General features: G+C 57.1%; 6 non-coding genes across 6 annotated transcripts; all 6 read right to left on the bottom strand.

The window, feature by feature from the left end:
• Window positions 1-288: 288 nt before the first annotated feature.
• LOC116996129 lies at window positions 289-402 on the bottom strand. Its single transcript, XR_004417884.1, has one exon. It is a non-coding gene; the product is annotated as a U5 spliceosomal RNA (small nuclear RNA).
• Window positions 403-2011: 1609 nt separating this feature from the next.
• LOC116996128 lies at window positions 2012-2126 on the bottom strand. Its single transcript, XR_004417883.1, has one exon. It is a non-coding gene; the product is annotated as a U5 spliceosomal RNA (small nuclear RNA).
• A 1247-nt stretch (window positions 2127-3373) lies between these two features.
• Window positions 3374-3489, bottom strand: LOC116996121. The gene has a single exon (XR_004417875.1). It is a non-coding gene; the product is annotated as a U5 spliceosomal RNA (small nuclear RNA).
• Window positions 3490-4528: 1039 nt separating this feature from the next.
• LOC116996120 lies at window positions 4529-4643 on the bottom strand. The gene has a single exon (XR_004417874.1). It is a non-coding gene; the product is annotated as a U5 spliceosomal RNA (small nuclear RNA).
• Window positions 4644-5625: 982 nt separating this feature from the next.
• On the bottom strand, window positions 5626-5739 carry LOC116996127. Its single transcript, XR_004417882.1, has one exon. It is a non-coding gene; the product is annotated as a U5 spliceosomal RNA (small nuclear RNA).
• A 1147-nt stretch (window positions 5740-6886) lies between these two features.
• Window positions 6887-7001, bottom strand: LOC116996122. The gene has a single exon (XR_004417876.1). It is a non-coding gene; the product is annotated as a U5 spliceosomal RNA (small nuclear RNA).
• Window positions 7002-7497: the final 496 nt, after the last annotated feature.

Raw genomic sequence — 7497 nt, 5'->3', positions numbered from 1 at the left:
ACACCTCCTCTGCTATCAGCCCCTTTAGACCCTGCAAGGGGCTCTGAGCTCTCCCTGGAGCCTTCTCTTCTCCAGGTGAGCATCCCCAGCTCTGCCAGCCTGGCTCCAGCCCCGGCAGCATCTCTGCATCCTCCTCTGGAACCACTCCATGGATGGACAATCCCACTGCTACACCCTCAGCATTCATTCCCTAAGGTCAGGAAGTCTGGGTTACTGCCCATCCCATAACCCAGCTTCTTCTCTCCTCCATCTAACAACTTTTCTCTATTATTTACCAGCCCAAGAGCAGCTCTGCCCAAGCAGAGCCCCAAAAAATTCCTCATTACTCGTCATCGTTCAGCTCCACGGAAATCTTTAGTAAAAGGCGAAAGATTTATTCGATCTGAAGCCAAACCCGAGCACACCCAGCGCTCCCTGCCCAGCCCCTGGCACCCAGGGCTGCTCCTCTGCAGGACACGGTCACCCCTCTGTCCCTGCCAGTGTCACCCTGTGCTGTCCCCAGCCCGCTCCCCTGGCACTGGCACAGCCCAGCCCCGTGTCCCCAGCCCCGTGTCCCCACGGCACAAGTGGCAATTTGGGCTCAGGGCTGTGCTGCTGGCCCGCGGGGCACCCTGGCCATGCAAATGAGCTGAGTGCTAATGAGGGACAGACAGTGAGCGCTGGGGAGCAGCGGGGAAACGCCTTTATCCAGGGACAGGGACATGGGCTGGGACAGGGGCTGGGACAGGGACAGGGACAGGGACAGGGACAGGGACAGGGACAGGGGCTGGGACAGGGGCTGGGACAGGGGCTGGGGCTGGGACAGGGACAGGGACAGGGACTGGGACAGGGGCTGGGACAGGGGCTGGGACAGGGGCTGGGACTGGGACAGGGACAGGGACAGGGGCTGGGACAGGGACAGGGGCAGGGACAGGAGCTAGCTCAGCCCTGCTGCCTTTCCCGACCAACTCAAAAATCCCACCATGGTTTGGGATGGAAAGGACCTTAAATTTCATCCAATTCCACCCCTGCCATAGACAGGAACACCTTCCACTATCCCAGCTTGCTCCAAGCCCCATCCAGCCTGGCTTTGGACACTGCCAGGGATCCAGGGGCAGCCACAGCTTCTCTGGGCACCCTTTGCCAAGGTCTCACCACCCCCACAGGAAGAATTTCTGCCCAATATTCCGCCTAAATCTCCTCGTTTTAGTCAAAAAGTATTTACACCCATTGTCATGCAAATGTAGGCTTAACTATGCTCTGAATCCACTACCCGCATCATCACTATCTACTTTGGTAAAAAGTCACACACCTCCTTTGCTATCAGCCCCTTTAGACCCTGCAAGGGGCTCTGAGCTCTTACTCGAGCCTTCTCTTCTCCCAGTGAGCATCCCCAGCTCTGCCAGCCTGGCTCCAGCCCCGGCAGCATCTCTGGATCCTCCTCTGGAACCACTCCATGGATGGACAATGCCACTGCTACACCCTCAGCATTCATTCCCTAAGGTCAGGAAGTCCGTGTTACTGCCCATCCCATAACCCAGCTTCTTCTCTCCTCTATCCTACAACTTTTCTCTATTTTTTTACCAGCCCAAGACCAGCTCTGCTCAAGCAGAGCCCCAAAAAATTCCTCATTTCTGGTGATCGTTCAGCTCCACGGAAATCTTTAATAAAAGGCGAGTGTACCTTTAGTTATACTGCAAAGCCACTACCCGCATTATCACTAACTGCTGGGGTAAAATGTCACACATCTCCTTCAATATCAGCCCCTTTAGACCCTGCAAGGGGCTCTGAGCTCTCCCTGGAGCCTTCTCTTCTCCAGGTGAGCATCCCCAGCTCTGCCAGCCTGGCTCCAGCCCCGGCAGCATCTCTGGATCCTCCTCGGCAACCACTCCATGGATGGACAATCCCACTGCTACACCCTCAGCATTCATTCTCTCAGGTCAGGAATTCCGAGCTAACCCCCATCCCGCAACCCAGCTCCTTCCCTTCTCTATACTATAATTTTTTTTCTATTTTTTACCAACCCAAGAGCAGCTCTGCCCAAACAGAGCCCCAAAAAATTCCTCATTACTCGTGGTCGTTCAGCTCCACGGAAATCTTTAGTAAAAGGCGAAAGATTTATTCGATCTGAAGCCAAACCCGAGCACACCCAGCGCTCCCTGCCCAGCCCCTGGCACCCAGGGCTGCTCCTCTGCAGGACACGGTCACCCCTCTGTCCCTGCCAGTGTCACCCTGTGCTGTCCCCAGCCCGCTCCCCTGGCACTGGCACAGCCCAGCCCCGTGTCCCCAGCCCCGTGTCCCCACGGCACAAGTGGCAATTTGGGCTCAGGGCTGTGCTGCTGGCCCGCGGGGCACCCTGGCCATGCAAATGAGCTGAGTGCTAATGAGGGACACACAGTGAGCGCTGGGGAGCAGCGGGGAAACGCCTTTATCCTGGACAGGGACAGGGACAGGGGCTGGGACAGGGACAGGGACAGGGGCTGGGACAGGGACAGGGGCAAGTGCTGGGACAGGGACAGGGACTGGGACAGGGACAGGGACAGGGGCTGGGACAGGGACAGGGGCTGGGACAGGGGCTGGGACAGGGACAGGGACAGGGACAGGGGCTGGGACAGGGGCTGGGACAGGGACAGGGACAGGGGCAGGGACAGGGACAGGGACAGGGACAGGGAAAGGGAGAGAAGCTGGGACAGGGACAGGGGCTGGGACAGGGAAAGGGACAGAGACAGGGACATGGGTTGCCTCAGCCCAGCTGCCTTTCCCGACCAACTCATAATCCCACCATGGTTTGGGATGGAAAGGACCTTAAAGAACATCCAATTCCACCCCTGCCATGACAGGAACACCTTCCACTATCACAGGTTGCTCCAAGTCCCCATCCAGCCTGGCCTTGGACACTGCCAGGGATCCAGGGGCAGCCACAGCTGATCTGGGCACCCTGTGCAGGGTCTCACCAGCCTCACAGGAAGAATTTCTGCCCAATATTCCGCCTAAATCTCCTCGTTTCAGTCAAAAAGAATTTACACCCATTGTCATGCAAATGTACGCTTAATTATAACCTGAAACCACTGCCCGCATTATCGCTATCTACTGGGGTAAAAAGTCAAACACCTCCTTCAACATCAGCCCCTTTAGACCCTGCAAGGGGCTCTGAGCTCTCCCTGGAGCCTTCTCTTCTCCAGGTGAGCATCCCCAGCTCTGCCAGCCTGGCTCCAGCCCCGGCAGCATCTCTGGATCCTCCTCTGGAACCTCTCCATGGATGGACAATCCCACTGCTAGAATGTCAGCATTCACCCCTTAAGGTCAGGAAGTCTGGGTTACTCCCCATCCCATAGCCCAGCTCATTCTGTCCTCCATCCTACAACTATTCTCTATTTTTTACCAGCCCCAGAGCAGCTCTGCCCAAGCAGAACACCCAAAAAATTCCTCATTCCTCGTCATCGCTCAGCTCCACGGAAATCTTTAGTAAAAGGCGAAAGATTTATTCGATCTGAAGCCAAACCCGAGCACACCCAGCGCTCCCTGCCCAGCCCCTGGCACCCAGGGCTGCTCCTCTGCAGGACACGGTCACCCCTCTGTCCCTGCCAGTGTCACCCTGTGCTGTCCCCAGCCCGCTCCCCTGGCACTGGCACAGCCCAGCCCCGTGTCCCCAGCCCCGTGTCCCCACGGCACAAGTGGCAATTTGGGCTCAGGGCTGTGCTGCTGGCCCGCGGGGCACCCTGGCCATGCAAATGAGCTGAGTGCTAATGAGGGACAGACAGTGAGCGCTGGGGAGCAGCGGGGAAACGTCTTTATCCAGGGACAGGGACAGGGACAGGGGCTGGGACAGGGACAGGGGCTGGGACAGGGACAGGGACAGGGGCTGGGACAGGGACAGGGACAGGGACATTGGTTTGCTCAGCCCAGCTGCCTTTCCCGACCAACTCAAAAATCCCACCATGGTTTGGGATGGAAAGGACCTTAAAGTACATCCAATTCCACCCCTGCCATAGACAGGAACACCTTCCACTATCCCAGGGTGCTCCAAGCCCCATCCAGCCTGGCCTTGGACACTGCCAGGGATCCAGGGGCAGCCACAGCTTCCCTGGGCACCCTGTGCCAAGGTCTCACCAACCTCACATGGAAGTATTTCTACACAATAACCCACCTAAATCTCCCTGTTTTAGCTTAAAACTATTTACCCTCATTATCATGCAAATGTACATTCAACTATAACTTGAAACCACTACCCACATTATCACTATCTGCTAAGGTAAAAAAGTCAAACACCTTTGATATCAGCCCCTTTAGACCTTGCAAGGGGCTCTGAGCTCTTCCTCCAGCCTTCTCTTCTCCAGGTGAGCATCCCCAGCTCTGCAAGCCTGGCTCCAGCCCCAGCAGCATCTCTGTATTCTCCCTGCAACCACTCCATGGATGGACAATCCCACTGGCTAGACTCTCAGCATTCATTCTGTGGGACGACGAGGTCCAGGTCAATCCCCATCCCATAACGCAGCTCCTTCCTTCATGAACCCTGAAACTTTTCTCTATTTTTTACCAGCCCAAGAGCAGCTCTGCCCAAACAGAGCCCCAAAAAATTCCTCATTACTCGCGATCGTTCAGCTCCACGGAAATCTTTAGTAAAAGGCGAAAGATTTATTCGATCTGAAGCCAAACCCGAGCACACCCAGCGCTCCCTGCCCAGCCCCTGGCACCCAGGGCTGCTCCTCTGCAGGACACGCTCACCCCTCTGTCCCTGCCAGTGTCACCCTGTGCTGTCCCCAGCCCGCTCCCCTGGCACTGGCACAGCCCAGCCCCGTGTCCCCAGCCCCGTGTCCCCACGGCACAAGTGGCAATTTGGGCTCAGGGCTGTGCTGCTGGCCCGCGGGGCACCCTGGCCATGCAAATGAGCTGAGTGCTAATGAGGGACAGACAGTGAGCGCTGGGGAGCAGCGGGGACACGCCTTTATCCAGGGACAGGGACAGGGACAGGGGTTGGGACAGGGGTTGGCTCAGCCCAGCTGCCTTTCTTGACCAATTCAAGAATCCCACCATGGTTTGGGATGGAAAGGACCTGAAATTTCATCCAATTCCACCCCTACCATAGACAGGAACACCTTCCACTATCACAGCTTGCTCCAAGCCCCATCCAACCTGGCCTTGAACACTGCCAGGGATCCAGGAATAGCCACAGCTTCTCTGGGCACCCTGTGCCAAGGTATCTCCACCCTCACAGGGAAGTATTTCTACCCAATATTCCAACTAAATCTACCTGTTTTAGCTTAAAAGAATTTACCCTCATTGTCATGCAAAGGTACCTTTAATTATAACATGAAAACACTACCAGCATTCTCGGTATCTGCCACGATAAAAAGTCACACATTTCCTTCAATACCAGCCCCTTTAGACTCTGCAAGGGGCTCTGAGCTCTCCCTGGAGCCTTCTCTTCTCCAGGTGAGCATCCCCAGCTCTGTCAGCCTGGCTCCAGCCCCAGCAGCATCTCTGGATCCTCCTCTGGAACCACTCCATGGATGGACAATCCCACTGCTACACCCTCAGCACTCATTCCCTAAGGTCAGGAAGTCTGGGTCATTCTCCATCCCGCAACCCAGCTCCTTCCCTACTCTATCCTGCAACTTTTCTCTATTCTTTACCAGCCCAAGAGCAGCTCTGCACAAGCAGAGCCCCAAAAAATTCCTCATCACTCGTGATCGTTCAGCTCCACGGAAATCTTTAGTAAAAGGCGAAAGATTTATTCGATCTGAAGCCAAACCCGAGCACACCCAGCGCTCCCTGCCCAGCCCCTGGCACCCAGGGCTGCTCCTCTGCAGGACACGGTCACCCCTCTGTCCCTGCCAGTGTCACCCTGTGCTGTCCCCAGCCCGCTCCCCTGGCACTGGCACAGCCCAGCCCCGTGTCCCCAGCCCCGTGTCCCCACGGCACAAGTGGCAATTTGGGCTCAGGGCTGTGCTGCTGGCCCGCGGGGCACCCTGGCCATGCAAATGAGCTGAGTGCTAATGAGGGACAGACAGTGAGCGCTGGGGAGCAGCGGGGAAACGCCTTTATCCAGGGACAGGGACAGGGACAGGGACAGGGACAGGGGCTGGGACAGGGACAGGGACAGGGACTGGGGCTGGGACAGGGGCTGGGACAGGGACAAGGGCTGGGACAGGGGCTGGGACAGGGACAGGGACTGGGACATGGACAGGGACTGGGACAGGGACAGGGGCTGGGACAGGGACAGGGACTGGGACATGGACAGGGACAGGGACAGGCACATGGGCTGGGAGCTTGGTTGGCTCAGCCCATCTGCCTTTCCCGACCAACTCAAAAATCCCACCATGGTGTGGGATGGAAAGGACCTTAAAGTTCATCCAATTCCACCCCTGCCATAGACAGGCACACCTTCCACTATTCCAGCTTGCTCCAAGCCCCATCCAGCCTGGCTTTGGACACTGCCAGGGATCCAGGGGCAGCCACAGCTTCTCTGGGCACCCTGTGCCAAGGTCTCACCACCCTCACAGGGAAGAATTTCTACACAATATTCCACCTAAATCTCCCCGTTATAGTTAAAAAGAATTTACCCTCATTGTCATGCAAATGTACGCTTAACTATTCCCTGAAACCACTACCCGAATTATCTCTATCTACTGGGGTAAAAAGGCACAGAACATCTTCTTCAATACCAGCCCCTTTAGACCATGCAAGGGGCTCTGAGCTCTCTCTGGAGCCTTCTCTTCTCCAGGTGAGCATCCCCAGCTCTGCCAGCCTGGCTCCAGCCCCGGCAGCATCTCTGGATCCTCCTCTGGAACCACTCCATGGATGGACAATCCCACTGCTACACCCTCAGCATTCATTCCCTCAGGTCTGGAAGTCTGGGTTACTGCCCTCCTAGAACTTTTCTTCTATTCTTTACCAGCCCAACAACAGCTCTGCCCAAACAGAGCCTAAAAAAATTCCTCATTAGGCGTGATCGTTCAGCTCCACGGAAATCTTTAGTAAAAGGCGAAAGATTTATTCGATCTGAAGCCAAACCCGAGCACACCCAGCGCTCCCTGCCCAGCCCCTGGCACCCAGGGCTGCTCCTCTGCAGGACACGCTCACCCCTCTGTCCCTGCCAGTGTCACCCTGTGCTGTCCCCAGCCCGCTCCCCTGGCACTGGCACAGCCCAGCCCCGTGTCCCCAGCCCCGTGTCCCCACGGCACAAGTGGCAATTTGGGCTCAGGGCTGTGCTGCTGGCCCGCGGGGCACCCTGGCCATGCAAATGAGCTGAGTGCTAATGAGGGACAGACAGTGAGCGCTGGGGAGCAGCGGGGAAACGCCTTTATCCAGGGACAGGGGCTGGGACAGGGATAGGGATAAGGACAGGGGCTGGGACAGGGGCTGGGACAGGGACAGGGACTGGGACAGGGGCTGGGACAGGGACAGGGACAGGGACAGGGACAGGGACAGGGGCTGGGACAGGGACAGGGACTGGGGACAGAGGCAGGGACAGGGACAGGGACATGGGCTGGGACAGGGACAGGGTCAGGGGCTGGG

Source organism: Catharus ustulatus, chromosome 4 (genome assembly GCF_009819885.2).
Source record: "Catharus ustulatus isolate bCatUst1 chromosome 4, bCatUst1.pri.v2, whole genome shotgun sequence".
Classification (NCBI taxonomy): Eukaryota; Metazoa; Chordata; class Aves; order Passeriformes; family Turdidae; genus Catharus; species Catharus ustulatus.
Note: the sequence above shows the minus strand (reverse complement) of the source record. Positions and strands in the feature narration are given on the sequence as shown.